This window comes from Anopheles coluzzii, chromosome 3, assembly GCF_943734685.1.
Source record: "Anopheles coluzzii chromosome 3, AcolN3, whole genome shotgun sequence".
NCBI lineage: Eukaryota > Metazoa > Arthropoda > Insecta > Diptera > Culicidae > Anopheles > Anopheles coluzzii.
In genome coordinates, this window is record NC_064671.1 from 42,260,885 (window position 1) to 42,282,794 (window position 21,910).

The 21,910-nt window shown below is 42.5% G+C and overlaps 1 protein-coding gene across 3 annotated transcripts in view; it reads left to right on the forward strand.

Annotated features, from left to right (window-relative positions):
• The window catches only part of LOC120957487 (leucine-rich repeat-containing protein 15), a 166,826-nt gene that overhangs the window by 102,100 nt on the left and 42,816 nt on the right, over positions 1 to 21,910 (forward strand). For all 3 annotated transcript variants that reach the window (XM_049608119.1, XM_049608120.1, XM_040379709.2), the window contains one exon: positions 1,045 to 1,077. The gene's annotated coding sequence lies outside the window, so the exon portion shown is untranslated. The remainder of the gene's footprint in view (positions 1 to 1,044; positions 1,078 to 21,910) is intronic.

Sequence of the window (21,910 nt, forward strand, 5' to 3'; positions counted from 1 at the left end):
GGTAAAGTGCTTGCCCAGCAAATAGTACCCGGCTTGCCCGGTAATGCCCCCTGGTACACAAGTATCGGCTTGATGCGATTAAAGATTGACAGGTGAAGCGTGAATAAATTAAACGAAAGCCGGCTTCGATTGCAATCGGAACAGCACGAAGGGAAAGACTTGTACCGGACCGGAGCAACATGGAAAAGCCGTCCCAGGCACGTGTACTACTGGAGCAATCCGAATGAAGATAATACAGCCTTGGAGCGAAAGCAAGGGATTGGTAATTAGCTATTTGAACGAGCGTTCAAAAAGTTTGTATTGCCCGTTCATCCATAAAACACCATTTTCCGGTTGTTTTGAGAATTGCTTTTTTTGCAATTGAAACTTCCAAGAATTCTTTCCTGTTGAGTTACGACCACTACCAGGTAGCTTTTGACCCTCATCACGTAGCTGTCTGGATGGAGAGCTATGGGTATACAAATGCGTGGTTCAGTTGGTTTAGGTTTAAGTCGTTATTTTGTTTTTTAACGGATACAAATGTGAGTATCGAAATAAAGAAGATCCTGGATGGACCCTCGACATAGATGAAAGCAATTATTGTGTTTACCTTATTGGTCTTGAGAGGGAGTGAACTGACTATCTGGAAAGAATCATTGTGGTTTGGATGGAAGTGTTAACTTACATGTTTGAATATGATGTTATGAAAAACACGTTATATCATTAATTAAGGGTAGACACAACAATTGTAGCTCTGAGCTGACCATGATGCCCATAGCCGTAATAATGACCAATGACATAAATTGTTTGTAGCTCTTCTTGCTCTAATAAGATGTGAATAAAATTCCCTATGTCATTGGAAATCTTTCTATGTTTAAATTATTGTTCTAATGTAAGGACCCGAATAAAGTACGCATGTATTTTTAACAAATATCTCACTGACGCTTTCATTACATCCGGAATTGATTGAAAGTTTACGAGGTGCATGCAGAGCTATAACGTCGCCTTTTGACAACCACCAACAACAAACATACTAACTTCTTGTTCTCTTTTTTTCCATTTCAGTGACTCCCGTTCCACCACCATCAAACAGCAAAGGTAGGGTTAAACTACGTTATTTATCATCTGTTATTTCCAATTAGTAAAACTTACGGCACCTGCGCTGCGTTATAAAACAAGATACAATCGAGACGAATTACAACTATTGAGCCATAATTGGACAAAATCATCTCAACCCTTACTAATACACGGCTCACTACCCAGCAACACCCGCGTGTCATTTAACTTCCATAAATTATTAAGCAGTTCATCAGCCATTCTTCGACACATTGTTTCATTAGCGGCTTTTTCTATTTCTATATCCACCAAAACGGCACCGACCCAAGTACCGCGACCTCCACCATACCCGTGTCTTTTATTTACGTCTCTGATTTTACCGCACCTTCGAAAGACATTCCAGCAAACACACTACTTGGTCGCATTATTACTGTCTCATTACCATTTCACATACCTCCGCCTTGCGGTCTATCATCAGGAAGAACAGTCTACCGCCGCTCAAGAAGAAGTTTAGTCATTCTGACAATTTTACCAAAACGACCTGCCGCGTCGGTCGAGTGCTGTTCTTCCTCTCTCTTCAACTATTACGTGCGATACATTGCAGCATAAATAGTCATTACTCGCTCAGTCAGCATAGAAAGGTATGGAATTAGGTATGGCAGAACAGACTCGCTTACCGCTCCAAGTTGCGGAAGATTGAACCGTTAAATTAGATACCTTTTGGAGGGTTTGGAAAGAAATACAGCGCGGACATCAAATGTACTTTCACCCTTCCTACCAAAAATTAACGAAGCATAGCAGCTGATCTATTCTTCACCACGATGCGAACGACCGGAGGGGTTAGTTGCTAATGGAAAGTCGAAAAAGGTTTACTTCCGTGCTTGACCCGTTCGGTACGTGCCGGCATGGGGTACTTCGCGTTCGCGGTGCTTCTTTTTACGAACCCTAGAATTTCAACTACGTAAGTTCTGCACCGGCACCGGTACGGTTCGATGAACAACCGAAAGCCAAACTTTAAACGAAGGAAGCACACCGAGAAAGCTCACACGCATACTGACGATGCTCACTAATGAACTTTAGTGGAACCTCACTCATTCACTCGCCTAATCCAGCATATGCTCTACAAAGGTAAGGCCATGAAGCACAACCATGTCAACCTAGCTACTTCACCACTGGATCGCTGGGTATGTGCAGCAAGTCTTGATAAGCGACTGGAAAGCAACCGCACCAGATAGATCGATTCAGTACCGAACCGCGGGGCTGCTTTAGCGTACAACAGTTGTGGTTTGTTACAAAGGAAGGATTTAATTATAACCGGTTATGACGTTGTCGGCCACGTAGATTACTTTTAAGTGCATCCCTTGTGCCATCGCATGTAACCCAAAACAGTTGATCACAGTCATACAACCGATATGATCTAATGCACCTGTGTGTACCACAAAAGACAAGCGGCACAGTGCTACCGCGCCTCCGTTCGGTGACCGTGAATTGAGCTAACACACTATTGTCCCCACCATTCTCACACAGCACAACATGCGTTCCCTTTGCACGCCGGGACACATGCTTTATGACACAGTTTATGGTCTAGTAAGCACGCTGGATAGAATTATATGCACTCTCTTTTTAAGCTCTCTTTTTTGTCGCACTGACAACGGTTGCAACTGTGGCAAAAAGAAAGCACCCAGAAAGGGAGCGGGCGGGAATGGATGCGATGCAAACGTGATTAAATTATGTTTCTGCTAGCATCGGACCTTGGTATGGGATGGAAATGGGAATGTAAACTCAGGAGATAGAAATTTAAATTATTAAATAGGTCACAAAAAGCCGCTTGTGTGGCGGGACGGTTCCATTAACGTGATGGATATGAAATTAAAGTAATAGGGCAGATTTAGATAGAGCGAGGGCAAAGTACTTTATTTTGTTGTGGTGACCTGACAGGTTGGCTGGATTGTTTAGTGCTACTGCTATGTTGATATATCGATACAAGAGTCATAATTAATATATTATTAAAATTTCTGGGAAAACGATCGCTTTGCTCAGAAAACATATTTTTTAAAGCGTTTTACAAAATTCTTAAATCTAAAAATGTAAAAATCACTTTAGGGACTCAATCTACATTTTAAATAACCTACTAAAAGATCATTACGCGTTCAATGCTTTAACATGATACTCTCACTCTTGCATGTAGCATATTCAATTGGTAAAAGCTCATGTACTATCTCCGTAAAATCTCAGTGGGCCTTTTTTTCTATTTTTATTCCGACGTTGGCATATTAAGATTCATTTGACAATATCAACCCTCACGATGTAACCCCTAAACAAGAAAGCTACATTTCACGTCTCGTTAATATAATTATGGTAAAAGTGTATACCTTTTAGTCAAAAATAACGAAAGCGAACGAACGAACGAATCACTTGCCACAAATACTTTCCACCCATTCCCGGTGCCATTCTAGTCACCAAGTGGAAAGCGTACCATTTGTGAAAAATATACTTTGTAGCAAAAGGTACATTTGATCCGTACAGTGGGGGAAAAGATCACTCAACCTGCAACATGAAATTAAATACAACGTTCCTCCTGTATCGGTACCTTCTGCTTACTTCTGCTGCCCTCACAGCGAAACGTTACATGCTAGTTTGTATGCACCTTTCTACAGACGCTTCTATTCATTGTATGTGTGAATAGTATAAAAAACGAGAACGCATAAAACCTATTTGCAGTCGTCTATCAACATGGCTACCATTTGGCACAAATGTTTCCCGTGCGCTTTCTCGAATCCTCTGGAGAATGATAAAAGTTTGCCACGAGATGTATCCAATATCCTGTTGCAATATTTCATGATCGATTGAGCTGGAATGCTCCGCTTTCTCCATAGTTCATCAACACGTACACGTAGCAAATGGGAAGGAAAAAGAAAACCACACAAAAGGCGTAGTATGGGAAAAATTTACGAAAAACTTCCAAATTGATAAGTCGAGCACCGTGCCCGTGCGATATCGGATCACCGGAAGAACATGAAACCATCAAATGATCGGTACATGTGCGAAGAGAACTACCCATGCTCATGAAGTTTGAGGTGTACCCTTTAGTCCTCTGGCAGGCATGACACATTCCACATGCAACGATTGGCACAGGGCAGGACCCTCCCAAAACGCACACTCGCAACAGTATGTACCGAGAAAATGAAGCTACACAAGCGATCGACGAACATAGCTCGTTCGGTTATAATTCATCATCTTTTCGCACAAAACCTGCCACTTTCCAATGGACAGCTCGCATTGGGAATTGTAGCACATTGTGTGCACCGTAATGGTGTGTGCCCCTCTCATGCACATTGATGCAGCCGTTTGAAACTGCCCCGGGGGGAGTCTATGGTTTAAAACACGTTCATCAGTCACTTGTATCGGTGGGTTAACTCGGGAGTTTGGCAGGGGCTCCCAATGTTCCAGTTAGTGTCGTGTTGTATTCTGCAATGGGTTCCATCGGTTCAATTTGATGGAAAGCCGTACTGCCACAGTGTGCGGACGAACGAGCGAATAACAATGAAAAATTTAAATCATTCCCATTTGGAGCTTATTTTCATCTTTCTTTCTTTTTGTAAACCCCCTAAATTGCACTCCAGGCTATAACTCCAATTTCTCGCCCATCTACACACCACAATAGGGTACTGGATGCGTTATGCATTACCTACCAACCCGTTGCGATGCACTTTTTTCCTGCTGACGAATTACATCCCGAGATATTTGCAAGCTTGCATACCCGTTGGATCTCGTTCGTACTTCCCCTGTATCCACCTCCAATGCCACTGGGTGATGATTTAAGGTCCCGGACCCGGGTTGAAAAAATCGCACCGAGTTCGAACCCGTTACACAATATCACTCCCCCGGATGCAATGAACGATTGGGTGGATGTGTCTGTGTAAGTGTTTGAGCGTGTGGAAATATCTGCGTTTTAGGGTGTGATGAGGAACACTTTCGAGTGTCATATTGAGCACTTGCACTGTGCGGTTTAGTGCGGCTTGGGGCATGATTTATGGCACGGAATACGTAATGGCGTCGAAAGTTGTCCAGCGTTTCTCGTACTCGCCGGGGGGATGGTCAGCCCATATCGATGATTTACTGTAACCGAAACTCACCCACCCTTCGGTATGGTAATGTGCTGTGAGAGAGTAGTGCGAGGCAGCATCGTTACGATCATTTGTAAAACCATTGACCGGTGGGGTGATGATAAAATGGGCACACACAGCAACCGCAGTAGCATTAGGCTGGGCTTTGGAGTCCCTTTTATGAGCGGCGCTCGGTATGCGCTGGTGCTTTTGTCAATGATCCATACATTTGTCAACAAAATTGTATGCCGAAACGGGTTGTATCCGCTTGTTGGTCAACATTATGACCGAGTGACACCGTGTTGAATGGTTCAATAGAGAAGTTACTGGCGTTTGCTTTGGTGGAGAGAATTTCAAATAATGCAAACTTCAATCAACGGAAAATAATTTCACTCGTAGTTTTATGGTATAATAATTAATAAATTCAATTACAGATCGGGACAACCCTTTCCGCATGTTCCAGCAATCATAAAGCTGCAACAGAATCTTGCTAATGTTTGCTTAATTTTACGACAGCTCATCATCATTATTTAACCCACTCTACTAGAACGTCAGCTCTCTTCGCCAGCACGCTCGGTTTTAATTTGCTAATGACGAGTTAATATGAAATGTTACCCAAGAAGATGATTTTCTAATTACATCCTGCTTCCTTCTGCCAGCAACCGTCAGAAGCGTCGCTTTGAAGATTGACCTCCACCTTGCCATTGAGACTTTCGAAGCTCTCGCATCAGCTCCCATTCCCCTCAAGCGTTCTGGCGTTCAAGTGTGAAGAGTTAACGAAGCGTTCAAAATAATCGTCTTAGCTTGCGAGTTGCATTGTGGGCTATGGGTACGGAGCGACATCCGGCGGCCACTTACATGCCGCGCTGGAACCATTCGTAGTCGGCAAGTCATCACGCATATCGTAAATCTTATTCATTTGGATTTACACAAAATCTGGAAATGTTCAGGCTTTATGATGAAGAGCATTTTAAAGTAATGGATTATTTCTCTAAGAAGAAAAAAAAACACACCTGAGTATACTGATCGCTGATACCATTGCTGCTACCTGTGTAAGTTAACGCAATTCTGCAAACTTCATTGAATAAATTTCTAGAGAAAAATGAAAAAAGCTCGTTTTCCGGCACGCTTTTTCAGCAAAGCTGTATGTATCCGTTGTATTTTGTTTAGCCCAGATTTCTTTTTATTTTCCATCGTACTTGGAAAAACAAAAAATACACCAAACAGTGAAGCCGTCTCTAAATCTCGTCACGCATCAACACATCTGAGCTCGTGGCCACGTATTGTCCAAGAAATAGGGAACGGGGAGAAAAAATAAACATACACCCAGAAAAAGATTCCCCGTTTTTGGCTAGCCCAATGTTCACCCTTTTCCATCCCGAACGTCGAAACATCCGGTTTTGATTTGCGTATTTCGGAAAAATTTATTCAATAACCCACCGAACCGATGAATCCTGCACGGCGTAAGGATAGAAGCCTGGAAACGGCGTCTGTTTTCGAACCGATTGCCCTGAAACGGAAGAGCCTACGAATCAATTCGTTTCCAATTCCAATCCGCCAAAGCTTTGTGTCTGCGTGTGTGAGTGTTTATCTATCTGGGTTGGGTGTAGTACAAAAAAAATCCACCTCGATCACCCGTTTTTTTATATCAGCGATATTTTGACACGCAGATTTCGGTTGCTTCTTTCGCTGTTCGCCTTTCAGGGTGTGTGTGGGTGGTTGGACTCTTTTTTTTTTGGTTTGGTTGTTGCGCTCTCCAATTCTTCTTTGTCCCGTCGAGCGTAAGCCCTTTCGCCAGTTGCGTTAAATTGGTGTCGGAGTCACGTTTTGCTTTTGGCAAGGGAGAACGCAAGATTCGCTCGATCCAAATGTCTTCGATTGATTGATCTCGTTAGGCTGACGCGCGACACGTGAAGGCGAAAAATTGCCTACCGAAGGCAGAAGACCGATGGAAGCATTTATTGATTGCAAGATGACCAGTTTTGTGCAGGAAAAAACCAAAAAAAATCAAGGCAACCAGTAGAGTTAAGGTCTGATTGGGGTGATATCTGCCATATTCTAATGATGTATTTGAGGAACAAAATGGGTAGGAACAATATGAACATCAACACGATGACACCAATTCAGAAACGCGATCCTCGACATGAATTATTATATTACTCATTTATCCATCGTATTTTATTACAATCCTTTTGCAATCGGTGTGCAACATATTGTTGTTTGAGCATCATGTTTCCTGCTATTTGTATGATGACTATTGCACCTACCACTCGAAAACAAAATACTGCTGTAATAAAATTATTCATACAGCGATAAAAAATGTCAATTTCATCGGTTTATTCTTTCGCTTTAACGCAAAGTTTAAAATCCATTTCCAACTTTGTACTTTCCCTTCACTCCGTACGCTACCGACTTCCGAGTACTTCCAGAAAATTATCGACCCGCGATTACCATCAACGACCACGCGACCAGCGGAAATCGGACGTACACTGCCACCCTTTCCCACCGGAAGAGTTGATTAAAAACAAATGCTACATCATTAATAATTAATACATCGTCTAGGCGTGATCGCTCGTACATTCTCTTACGCCGCACCCTGTCAGTCCGGACCGTGCGGCACAACATTGAGCGGACTTCATTAAATAATCATTGGCCGCGTTTCGGCATTCGGCGTTTGCTTTCCAATCCCCTCTCCCGACCTCCGATTAAAACCTTCCGAATGATTAATCCCAACGTTGCCAAGACATCCACTGTTTGGGTTCCCGAAACGGACGCATACACGCTGTGTCCACGACCGTTGTAACGATGGCGGTAAAATCGACGACGCCGTTTAAATGGCGATTAAATTTGATGGCATTGATTATTGATTTCGGGTTCGATGCCCACGGGCGCCACGGCAGGGGTAATGGAAGCTAGGAAAAGGATCTTTCGGCAATATGATAGTTACAAATCAAATCATGTCGGGTCCGCCCCGCGACAACAAATTCGTTCAACGCTTCAAAGGCATCGGATGCCGCCAGTTGTTTAGCATGTTTAACGGGACGGAATCGCTTTGTCGGTGAGGCACAAACTTAGCCGAGGTAGCTTTGTGTGGTCCTTAATGTTGCGTAAGGAATATATTTCTTTGATTTTGTGCAGGATAAAAAGAAAACAACCTCCAATGTAGTTGTGCCACCCAGTCTGGCTGATCTCGTTCGGTTTGAGTTCCTGTCATGTGTACAAATTAATTAACTGCCTTTTCTTACGATTATTTCGTTGTCAAATTAGATGCGATCTAGTTTGCTCCTTTCGTTTCTCTGAGGAGGTTTCATGAAATTTCATGATTGAACTCTTTTAGACGTTCCACATTTCCCACGTTGCACTAGAAGGATGATATTATATCATATTTTGTTATATCATTTTTGTATCTTTGATTAAACCCTTTGACCAACTTTGATTCATCGTAATGTGAAATTTATTCGAGCAATTGGTTCATCATATGTTATAATTATTAACCAATTATTATACCTGACTGACAATAGCTTTTTGGCCCGTCTGGTGGTACAGTCTTCAACTCTATGTCCGTCTTGAGTTCAAGCCCCGATTGGACCATTTCCTCGTACGTAGGACTGGCTATCCTGCTATGGAAAACAATAAGTCACTGAAAGTCAAAGCCCACTAGTGGTGTGCAGGCAGGCCAGATCTTGACCGACAACAGTTGCTGTGCCGAAGAAGAAGAAGAACAATAGATTTAAAACAGGATTTTTATTAAATGAAATAATATCATATTATAGTCGCTAAAGTTTCAACATCAAAAATGTTCAAAAAAATCAAAAGTGAGCAAAATCAGGTTTTTAGATTTTACTGGAATATATTTTCATCAAATAATTTTACTGGAATATATTTTCATTAAATAATTTTTCTCATGGAACCATCAACTCAAAATCTCTATAAAATAATAGAACCATCAGGATAAAAGTGCATTCTCTCTTTGGTAATCGATAGATTTGGCTGCAAAAGAAAGGCTTTAAAAATACGTTAAAAGATAAGGACATTGGCTGTTTTTGTTATCCATTAAGAATAGTGAGGAATTATGGTTTTTCCTTTGGCACAACAACATGGCAGGCATGTTTTTAAGTCGTATTAATTGACGACTGTACCACGAGACCAGCCCAAACTTAACGTTTAACGTCGTAAAATATGTTCACAAAAATACACGCATTTACCCCATTTTCTTTGAACTTGTTTATACATTGAACATTGAATTATACATTAAATAAAACGTATAAATACATAAACAAACTATAACCTCTTCATATTAGACTTTAAAACCCTTTAAATTAATTGGATTTCCAGATCCCTTTCCATCATACACACGGTGCACAAATATTCGATCTTCAAAAATCATCCTGTCTAGCCCTTGAAAGTGGCAACCAATAATATCTAGCCCAACATCAATCATCCGTGCTTGAAACCCATTTCATAATGCCCGATTTTCAACCATAAAACTCATCGTGATTTCTGTCCGAAAAGTAGACCACAGTAGAACGCTACGCAACAGCAGCAGAAAATAACAAATTTCATAAAAATAGCTAGTCGGTCCCGATCTACTTGAACAGATTTTTTACACATCAGTAGACGAGAACAAAGATGAATCGACCAAAGTATGGTCAGTATGGCGATACGCCGTCCCAGACAGTCTGTTGTTTTTCGCACCGCAACCGTCCCAACATGATTTCTCGTTTTCCTGATGAGTTTCCTTTTCTGACCATACAGGATTGAAAAACAGGGCACCATTTGCCTCCCACTAGAACATTGAAGTGTATGCAACGCAAGTGTACAGCGTTTGGCTGTGGAAAAGTTTGATTTTTCTAGACAACTAAAAAGGGGAATGATTTTTTTCGCTCACTCACTGTCACTCTCCTCCCATTACAGCTGTGAAGCAATGCCTGTTAGTTGGTCGTCTAGTAGTGTGTTGAAAGGCTTTCTTCTGTTAGCACCCTGGCCAGCATGTACTTCTCGATCAAGGAACGCAAAAGTTTCATCATTTCGCACCCAAAACGCATCGTTTTGTTTGCCATCAATCAACACAGCTCGCCCGAAAATATGCCTATGTACACGTACGGTGTGAGCATATTCTTGTAACATGCTGGTCAAAAAAAAAAAAGAAAAAGAGAAAGACAGATGAAAAAGAGAAGAAAAATAAGCTCATGTATCGCACCACAACGCTGCAGGAAAAGTTTTGCCAGCCCGAACTTTTATTCAACGTTGGGAAGTTTCCGTTTTCTATTCTCATGTTTATTCCTTGTTTTTTTTTTAGCATTCCCCAAAATGCTTACATCCTCGTAGCAGCCAAAGCTCGTAGCAGAAAAAACGACTCAGCCACCAACAAAGCACTGATTTTCTTTTAAGAACATTGCCCACCAACAGTTTCAGCATTGTTTGCGGGTACTTTCACTCGGTGGGCAAACATTTGCGCCTTCCGGTCGCGAACACACGAGCACGAGGAGAGAAAGTACGCCGAAACAAGACTTCCAGGAAGCCTGCAACCCCAAAAGCTTGAAAGCTTGATAATAATTAATCTTATCGAATGAAAAACATGCCCCAGCTCGGGTGGAAAGCATCAGTAACAGCTACTGCTGCTGCTGCGGTACAATGGCAGCTACCAAAAGGCACAATTTCCAACGCACAAGATGTATTTAGAGGCACGAAAAAACAAGCCCGAAAATTTTACCAGCTAAACAACGAATCACTGACTCAAAAAGCTGCCTGGGAGAAACAACAAAGCCATCATACCACTGCTCAGACAACCTCAGCTTGGCGCGGGCATGGTTCGATAGATAATTGGCTGATTAGAGGTGATCGGATTTCAAAGGGAGGCAAAACACCGCCACTGTTGTTATCGTTCGGGGGCAGCCGTTTTGCTACAACAACAGAACTGAACCAAAATGCGCCAAAGCAAACGAACCGGCGGTGCTGATTTTATTCGAGCGTTTAAAATTCATTAATCCTTCTTCAAGTTCGAATGATAGTAATCTGCAGCCCGTCAACGTGCGGTTGACAGGCGCCTGACGAGACGAGAAAGTAAAGCTCGTAGACGGTGAAGCGGATATCAGAATTATAATTCAACCAAAATAAAGTCCCCCTTCTTACAAAACGCCACCGATCGGCCTTCCAACCATAGCCATCCAGGCAGCCCGACACAGCTTGACACACGTTCGTAACTGATGTTTAGATTGTACCTGTCCAAACGAATCAGTGTGCACTCATCAACTCCTTTTCAAAAGCCCGTGTGTTAGAAGCGGGCGAGTTTTGAGGTTTTTGGAGCGTCTGTGGATGCGACCGTTTTCCAGCTCATTGGCACTAATTCGGTGCTCCGGTGACACAGCGACACGGGTCCGGAGTGAAGTAACCGATACTGCTCAGTAACCGCACACTCAGCTTTCAATTTCCAGCAGCATTCAGCGTAGCGATCAGTACAGTGCGGTCGATAATAGAGAGCACTATTCGGTGTGTACTTATCTCCTCACCAAAACCCTTAATACACGCGGATGCACTCAAGGAAGATACGCAGACAAGTGTCATTTAGCAGTGCCTAAGCCTAGCTAAAGCCTCTGGCTTTGTACGGAGACGCGTTAATGTAGCGGTTAATCGATTGCTTAACCACATTTTACCATCAACCACAGCGCGTTGACGAGCAGCATCCGCTCAATCTTCGAGATGCGATGCAATGTTTCGCTGAGGTTTGCAAATTGACCACGAGAGATACGGAAGATGCTGTACTCCAGTAGTAGTAGTAGTAGTATATTTGTTCCTGAGGCCATTACAAGTATTGCCACTCAAGCATGGCACCGGGCAAACAAGCAAAGGTATTTCATTTCCGACCAGAAGCCTATTTCCGCTCGTGTATTACGTACGGTTCAACGTATCGCATCCTTTTGCAGTGTTTACTGTTTAATGTGTAACAATTTCATGCCCGCTTAGTATTGAAAGTCAGAAAAAGGGACCGGAAATAGATTTTGCATCCGGTGAGCATCCACATTCAAATAACGGACTGCTTCTCGGGATCAATCCACTTAGAATAAAGCCATCCTTAGACTGTTGTTCATATTCCCATTTTAAGATGGCACACATTGTTATTTCAAAAGCGTATCAGTATTACAATGTTTAAAACTCTCCAAACACGCTTCCTAGGAAATCATTTGTCTGAACAACAGGTCCCATGGTCTATGTTAACAGATAGAAACAAACACAATTCATCATTTGTACGTTACTAATGTAGCATTTTCAAAACGAGACATACATTGTAAATATGCCTTAAATAAACAACCAACACACAGGAAATGATTTTCCCTCCATCGCAAACAGTACCAAACTATCGTAATGAAACGTAATGGACATCGAAGTGGATCCATATTTTCTCTATTATTGAATGGCGTTTTCTCCCTTCTTTCCAGAAACATGGGAAGAAAAAGCGCTAATGTCCAACGGTCGGTCTGATGAGCCGCTCCATACGGCACTTAAAATCAACCACCAAATGTTATCCCGTAGATCGGATTGAACCTTCCAGCCAAACCACATACACACATACTGCCCGGAAATGGATCAATTTCGTTCGGACGATTCAACAACAACAAAAAAACACCGACGAATCGTTTTGTGTTTCTTTTTTATTTCGGTTGGACTCATAAATCGACGGTGGTTGCGGGTTGATTGAAATGGGAACTAATCACACGAACCTTCCAATTGGTGCACAAATCTCCATCACGGTATGAATCCAGCCAACGTAAGCGACACTCTAAGGTGAAAGGCTAATTGACGACAGAGAGCGAAGGGAATGTTCTTACCAGATGTGTACTAGGCCGTGCCGCAGCATCACTGTCATCCCAGGGCACTGGGGCGGGTACTCGTAATCCCATGGGTTTTGGAAAACAATTCGTACGACAGGCGCAAGTGCCTTCAGGGGGCTAATTTCGGTGTCTCGTCTTTCCAATTATGGCACGCACATACACACATGTGGAACGCATAACTGTCAGATCCGGATAGAAGGTGGGAGAAAGAGGCCTTCCCCTCGGGATGCATGTATGATGCATGTTTATGTCTTAAAACAATAAACAGCCACCGCCAGCCGGTTTTTGGTTGGTGTGGTGATGACGGATATTTCGATGTATTTTCCACATCGCTCCCGGCAATGATTGTAATGGCCACTTTTGTTGAGCGTTCTAAGTACAGCTTCGGATGGTGATGGGTTTCTTTTCTTTATTTTTTTCGGCACAAAACCTTCCTTCCAACATCGAAAGTGGTGATTTTTGGGAATGTTTTTTATCGTTCTTTTCGTTCCATTCTTTCCACCAACTGCACTAAAGCAAGCATTCACACGTTCCCATGGTTAGCAGCGTGTGAGGACGTCATCCTACAGAACAGCCGGCTGTAGCGTGGTCAACCGCGAAGGTCTCCCCAAAGCCAAAGCCTTTGTCAGCTTCTGGTTTGCAGTTCTGCAAATTCCGGTGATTGGAATGATGTTTCATTTCGAGTAATTACAAGCGTGTATTACCGACCGTTGCAAAATGGATGCCAAGCCGATGGCGTAGTTATGAGCGCTTTATGATTGCCCGGGCGCAATAAGCGGTGAATGATTTGCACTGTGCTTCACATCGTTCATCGCGCTGGAGAATGATGCATGATGAAAGATTTTTACAAACAAATTACTCTGATGAATTGATCTTACCGAGAGGGTGGACGGTGTGATGACCCTTGCAAACGCTGTTTATCCGTACTAGGGCAGCATCGTTCAAAGCACACCATCAATCATGCAGCAGGTTGTGTTGCAGCAGGTTGGTTTTAAAAGCCTTGTTGAGGCTTGTTAAAATCTACTCACAGAAATGATTGCCAGCCGTGTTTGTTAAGCTCGAGGTAGGAAGATTGCCTTGTAGTTTCTTTGTAGGAATGCTTTTTGTTGAGGTAACATGTCGAATGACAATTAAATTGGTACGCTCTCATTGGCAATCGATGGTAACTAGTTCAAGCCCGTCGAGAGATTGCAATCTATTCTAAGAAATGAACCAATTACCTGATGTCAGTTATGCTGAACTCTAAACCAATAAGACCAGTTATTCGAATTGATAATCTTACAAACTGGGCTGTTACGTACCATTCAAGAATCTTGGGAGCTTGATCAAAATGAGGAAAATGAAGAAGCATTTCCATACTTTTAGTTGCTTTCTATCTTATCTTATCCTGTCTCTGTTGGGTCGTAACAAGCGTACTATGTCATAGCCCCCAGCAAACGGTTCTATCATCGCTATGATGTTCACACGCGCCTCGTCACCATCGCTTCATCACTTCCCACGAGAAGTGAGAGAGCGTTGATGTCCACTGGGCACCGTACCGTCGCACTGGCAATGTGGAAATTGATCGTGTAGTGGACCGTCAAACGTTGATGGCACCCCGGAAGCGTTAAGATAGCACCGTTCAATTCCTCCAACATCGAACAGGTTGATCGGTGACAAACTGGTTAACAGTAATCAAGCAACGCTGCCGCCGGAAGCGATGTTAGGAGTTTCGTTATCAGAACTCTCAGGTGCCTTCAGATTGCAAGAACGGGCGAGTGCGTTAGCAACATAATTTCCGCTTCGTTTGAAGGCTTATCCCTTCCGGGAGGATGTTTACGAGCTACGAAAAACTGGGGATGTGATGATTGAGTTGATTGGTTCCACGTTTTAGGGTTGTGGAATGGTTTGAAATTTGTTGTTTTAGTAACAATTATTGTTTTTTATTTATTTTCCCGGTAGTGATAAATGAATACTAAATCATTCCTACTGCATTAGGTTTCATAATAGTACTGTATTCAAACAAAATTTGCTCTGAACGGAAAATAATTCAATTTGTACGTTCTGAGTTTAGCATTTATTGTTTGAAGACATTGTGATTTTATTAGAATTTGAGATATTTCAAATATCGTTGCATGGTTTAACAGTTCAGCATAAAATGCTTTACAATTTCATCAGAATGTTCACTGGAATTGTTTTTCTATCATCTTCATCCAACGATTGTAAAATCCTACATAAAAAAAAACTTAAACACAACACAACACACCATAACACATTCTCCTCAATTTAAGAAACCTTCATGCTCCAACTCACTTGTCTTGACCCCTCCCAAAACAAAGCTGTCACATTTCCATTACACCTGTGCAAATATTAATCATCTGAAGTAATATCGCTCAAACCGAATGCCGCAAATTCACCATTGCCATCGTTTCTAGGAAATCATACTCTTTACCTAAATCCTTATCAAAACTCGAGCTTCAAATGTAGCTCCAGCTACGTGTGGACAGATGACACCGCATGATGGATAGCGTCTATGCTAGGCCCACTCTCAGACTCATCGAAAAAGAAAATCAACTCCTTCAACCAAAAGTACCCAAAAACACACTCTTGTTCCCAGACGTATGTTAATGCTGTAGCCAGCTTCACGGACAGTTTTACACAAGCCCCCGGAAAAAAAGCTCCCGTAAAGCTGCAGCGCTACAGATGGCGTAGTACAAGCAGCGCTGTGTTTGGTTTTTACAATTCAAGCGCACTTTTTTTTACCTTCCTCCTCCAACACACTTTGTTTTCTGTGTCTTCTCAAATATAATTCAATATTTTATCATCACCACTCGTACACTCGCACTTGTTCGCGTGCGTGAAAATTACGTTAACACTAATGGTGCACAGTCGTTGCTTTACTTTCTTCCCATTCAACCTCGCCTTGCGTGAAGTGCCGGGAAGCTGCTGATCGCAACGCAGGGAAAGGAAATTTGACTAACGAAGTGCTGTGTTTTGTTTCAAACAAGTACCGCTGTTCCATTTGCGTCGTTCAATTTCCGCCCATCCTCGCATCTCCTGCGTTGAAGCGGCAGTGGGATGGGAGAGTGAATTTTTATAATATCCTTTCGCATTTCTTGGGCTTTAAACTTTTGCCAGCATCAACGACGACTTATTCGCAATTCAATTCCGTTCTGCAAGGTAGTTTCGCGCGTTATCTTAAATTGTATGCCATCTTCTGGGGAGCTTGCAAAACACAGATGCGCGCAGTACGTTTGCTGTTACTCTCGAGCCGATTGCAATTAAGCGAGCGGTAGTTACCGGCAGAAGCCAGTTTTGTACGCCAAACCCTATTGGCCATATTGTATTTTATTGCATCTTATCGTTAATGGCTGTGGCTCTGTGGTGTGTCTGGTTGGGGGGAAAGTTCATTTCTGTAATTGAACCACGCCGTTTATTTGCTACTTTCAAAAGCATCCTCTTCATGAGCAGAATTTAATTTTTCTTTCATCTTTTCTCTTCTCTCTTACAGGTAAGCACACGAAAACCGCATAAAATAGGATGGCAGGTAAAAATGTTACGTAATTTGTTTTAAAATTATTTGAAGAAATTACTTGCGTGATTTCTCCCTTCCAAAAAGTGTCAATCAATGTGAAGGATGTGGTTTTCTTTGAACATTATTCATAGCTTAGCAAATGTTTTCCATTGTTTTATGTTTTCAGAAGCCGTATTGAGCCAAATACACTCCACAAAAAATCATGAGACATATTACCCTGACATCAAGTACATATTTCATGTTGAACCTTACACTCTTCCATGCAAATTATTTAAAGCCTCCAGGCACTAAACCCGATGGTGACCCACTGTGACTGTGGGTTTTACATTTTTTCTCAAAATGTCAAGGCAAAGCGGAACGAAACAAAACAAAAGGAATGTGAAATCTTCGCAGGAGTTTCGTCGCTACACGACCCTCCGATGACAGGGTTGAGGAGAGTGACGAGCGAGGATCATTTCTCCCACGGCAGCGCACGGCACGCTGTGCCCGCTGATTGACAGGCTCATTTCAGGGGCTGCGTATAGTACTGCGACAACGGTGTTGCGTACAGAAGTGACACGCAAACAAACGATACACGCCGCATGTCGATATATTGACGCAAAAAGTGTCATTAGCGGTTTGGGTTTGGTTTTGCAGGCTATTGAAGGCAATGCTAATTAACATTTTATAAATATTGCTTCATTTTATACATAAGCTCATTATTTGTTTGGAGGGCGCGTTTATTGAAAGTAAACTAATGAAAATTCAAATGCATAAGCACCAATGTGCGTTTATTTTTCATTTCAATCCCATTACGATGCACACTAGCAGGGTGGCATCATCTAAGTCCTAAACATACTATTCCATTCATAAGTTAGTAAAACGGGAAACAAAAAAAGGATATTTACCATTCGCTTTTACAACACAAAATCCAGACACACACACACACACAAACACACACACACACACACCAAACCAGACACCAAATAAATGGCGCACTAGCTCAATAGAACTGTTTACATTGCATGAAAGTGTCACTGCACTATACAAATACATCACAGCGAGGGGAAAACAGGCACCGGGTAAACGTTATTTATGTTACCAATTTTCTCCCAATTTCCTTCCCACAGCGCTTGTTTGCGGAAATACACACACACAGAAAAAAGGAAAATGATGAATTTCCCTTTACGGCCTAAAACATACCATCCTCCAATGGTTCGAACGGGCTCGACGTGAAGTGTGACATTTTCCAATAATAAATAAACATTTCCAACCGCCGGCAGGAAGATGAAACAGCAAACCCTTTTTTTCTTGGGTTGGAAAAACAGAAAACACAATTTTCCAATAAACGTTCAATATGGCATCATCAGCATTTGTTATCCCTTGCTGATTGTAAGGGAACAAAAGCATGTGATGTGAAAATTGACGCTTTGTTTTGCTGCTATGGCTGCCGGTGATATTTTTATTTATTTTTATTCTAGCTTGCATAAAACATTTAGAACAATAAAAAAAAGTTTCAAAAATGTACAAAAAAGAGACATCGACATAAATTTCCATTCAAACGGAAACGAGTAAGAACGGAACAATCATCAAGAATGTTCAGCAATAAAGACGAAAAGAAAGAGACACACAAAATGATGAGGAAAAAAAGGACAAACGAAAGCAGAAACAACGAAGGACCACATAAGAAGGAGAGACCGTCTGAAAAATGTGTCCTCCTACCGAGAGAATGAAAAAAGGGTTCCAGCAGCAAATTCGGAAAGCATGTGACAGAAGCAAAAGCAAATAATTTGTGCCTCTGCTGCTGCTGCTGCTGACCTTACCTTCTAGCGCCGTTCAACCTTCGCGGGAATGCACCCGAACACGGATTTGAAACGGAAGTGGGTAAAGCAACGTGGAAAGAGGAAAAAGAAAGATTGAGAAAAAACGCTCTAATCGTGAGCAAGGAGTCGGTATCATTTTGGCCGATTCCCACGCCCTTAATTGAGTTATGAAATGTATGATTGTTTTCGTTGGTTGTTTTTTCGATTTTGTGCGCCCGTCTGTGTAGCAAATAACGGAAAATTTCTACTGCTTTTTTATCCGGTGTGAAAACAAAAACTGCATTGCACGATTTAGATGTCACTCCATAGCGACTTGTGCTGGGGTGAGAAGAAGTGAAACGAGTTTAAGATAAAGAATGATTATTATACGAAAAACAAATTCAACAGCAAATACCCCATCCGTTGGTCAAACACGTGCTAGCGTTGCGCAAATTTGGCGCTCACGCATACGATACGTTTTCTTTTTGCGAATTACCATAGCAACGGAAAGGAAACATAGAAGGATGGTTTTAAACGCTATTTTTTGCGCTCCCCGGTTGAAGTGGCGCTTTGTTGCAAAAAAAAACTACAAAAAGAAATCCCCAAATCGCCCAGCATAGTTTCGAAACCAACTGTTTACTTTCGCTTCCGAATATAACTCAATCACTGTCGGCCCACCCGCTGATTCAACATCTTTTGTGCTGTCCACTTCACTATAAACAAAGCCAGCTCGGGAATAAGAAAACTCCCCGTTGCAACACCAAGGTTTGTTATAACTGTGTCTGTGTAGCGTGTGGCACTTTTCCTTTTGTTTATCGTTTTAATGTCCCTTTTGTAAATAGCACAGCAAGCTCGTTGAGGATATATTTTCATTTCGCTTTCCTTCAACGACCGACCCCGGGGAGAAATTAAACCGACTAAATACCAAAATAATGAATCCATAAAGCTGATGCAGCAAACTATTCCATTTTTTATTCATACACACTTTTTACCGCCCAGCACGTGATCGACCCCCCATCAATTGGACCGCTCGATGGCGGGAGCTAATTTGATGCCCCGCTATTTCTTTTTTTTATGCTACCGTCTTCTGCTAACCCGGGATATTCGTTTTCTTTTACATCAATTCTCGAACCTGCTCACCCCGCTCACACTCATGGTGTGGAAATATCTTAATCAACGGTTCTTGTGGTGAATCGCGACCGCGTGACATTTATTTATATTGATCCGGTAAGATATGGTGCATGGTCGGTCCCAGCTCCAGAACCACTGCAAGAGACTTCGGTTAGTGTTTGTTGATGTAAGCGGTTGTGAATATTATTTTGCAGCTCTACCGCAGCCGGGCTTTGCATTCGCGCTGCATTGTTTACGATAACGCATATCTTATCCCTCTTTTCCATGCTGTGCTCTGTGTGGATTAACTCGATAGCTGGCTTCTTGGCGAGCACAATACAAACAGTCCCAACAGTGGCAGTGGCACAAGCAGTGAAGATGAAAATACCAAGCCGATAAAGCTACCGGTAGTTTGATGCACCATACGCAGAAGGAACTTAATTATGGCGATAATAAAATTGACATTTCCATCGGGAGTGTGGATTCTGGAAGGGGAAGAATTGAATTGATTGAAATTGCTTTTTGCCTCTAAAAAGGGCAAGACCAGAGACAGGACGGCAGTGGTACGAGCTCGTGCTGCCGCTTGGAACGATAAAACCGAACGATATCATCATCAAACTTTCAAACGATAAGAACACTGGAATTACTTTTACAACCTGTCCAGAGCTTATCCCTTTCATCCCACCCCAGCTTAAGGGATGCTCGTTCTGATGCAACTGTTTGCTTGCGAAGCTGAAACGTAAAACAAACAGATCTCAAGAAGCTGCCAGTTGATCGTGAGTCAATCAATCATGCATCAGTGGCCACACTGGATGCCGTGGTGTTTGCTGTCTGCTCATTTCGATCTGAGCATTGAGCTGGTTTCTAAGATGGATTGTGGAAAACGACGGGAATAAAATCTAGCCTCATTAATTACGTAAAACGACCCACGACGAGCAGGGCGGTAGGTTGGAATCACGCTGACGATTATACTAATGCTTCCAGGCACTTTGATGTCCTATACGGTATTGGTGCTCTCTCACAGAAAAATCAATACCGTTGCTGAGTGAGTTTATTGAGCACACACAGAAAATTCCAGGAGAATAAGTAATGTTCAATTTAAATCGTACCGAAACACGTCAAGGAAATTCAACATCAGCTAGACTGCCTATCAGCCACGCTCGAGTTGATCGATTTGTTTGACTTACCTAACAAGACAGCTACTCTCGTGTAATATCTGCACGTGTACACCTCGCACCAGCACACACACACACACACGTAAGTACATCGTTGTTCGAAGACGTTCAATAAAATAGGTTTCCATGTAAAAAACCATATGTCTGGTTAGTGTCTATCCGCAAAATGAAACCATTATTGCCCACGGGGATGGGCGAGTAGTATGATCCATCATGCATCGTGTGTCACTTGCATGTCCAGAGCCCATAAGACACGTAATACCAGACACCTTACTGCGAGGGAAGTAATCGTAAGAAAACGATTGCCAATACTAACAGCCAAACGATTTCCATACTTTCTTCGTACAGCGGACAAGTGTTTTATGTGCGAAGAGTGTGTCAGCATTGCTGGAGGTTAACCTCGTTGAGCCTTCGTGAAACTACCCGTCTCAAGAGGGTCTTCCTCGTATGAAGTCACTCGTTAGCAAAAATATGAGTCGCCTGAAGATTCAAAAAGCCTTTGCTCGCACGCAAACCGAGTTTATGGGTTGTTGTTGCCTCGTTTGAATAGTTCCCTTCACTTTGGTGGAATATGAACACCAAGAACTTTCCCACTGTCAATCATCATTCCACCCAGAACCGTGGCATCATAATTTGTAACAAACACAATGACGCGCACACACACACACACAAACACAAGGGCTAAATTGGTTCAACATCCTGTTCAACATTCTTGTCATTAAAGCATCCTGTTTTTAAAAGCTGAAACACTTCACCCCAAACACGATCGACTAACATGAAGATGCGCCTCCAAATCTACGGAACTCACGCGACAACACAATCCGAGCGCACGGTTGCCTAGCCTGTGATTATCACACCGCATTTGATCGCTCACCGAAACACTTCCAAGAAGAATCCAAAGGAGTGCAAATGGCACATGGAAGAATGCTCTACCGTGCCCGAGCCTGCCCGAAGCTGTGTGACATGTCACGCAATAAATGTGTCAATCACACTAAACTAATCGTTACCGGGCCCGGTTGTTTGTTTGTTTTTCTTCGCCCGAAGGTTCGGCCAAGCGGTCTGACGGTGTTTGGGCGTTCAGCGATAAAGACAAAACACTTCCTTTGCCCGTTTCCGGGCGGCCCTGTTCTGAGCCAAAGCCTTTTGCCTACATCGCGTCACGGTGACCGTTTCGGTTTGGCCGGCTAGTTCCGTTCTCTGGCCTACACATACTTGTGCTTTTTTGTGGGGCGCGAGGTTTCCATGAACTTTGTGGTCCATTAGTGTTTTTAGGTTTGTGCTTGCAGCTCAATTTTGTTACGCCCTTTGTAGTGTGTATGTGTGTGTTTGTGTTTTTTTGGGACCGGAAGCAGCTGAAGTG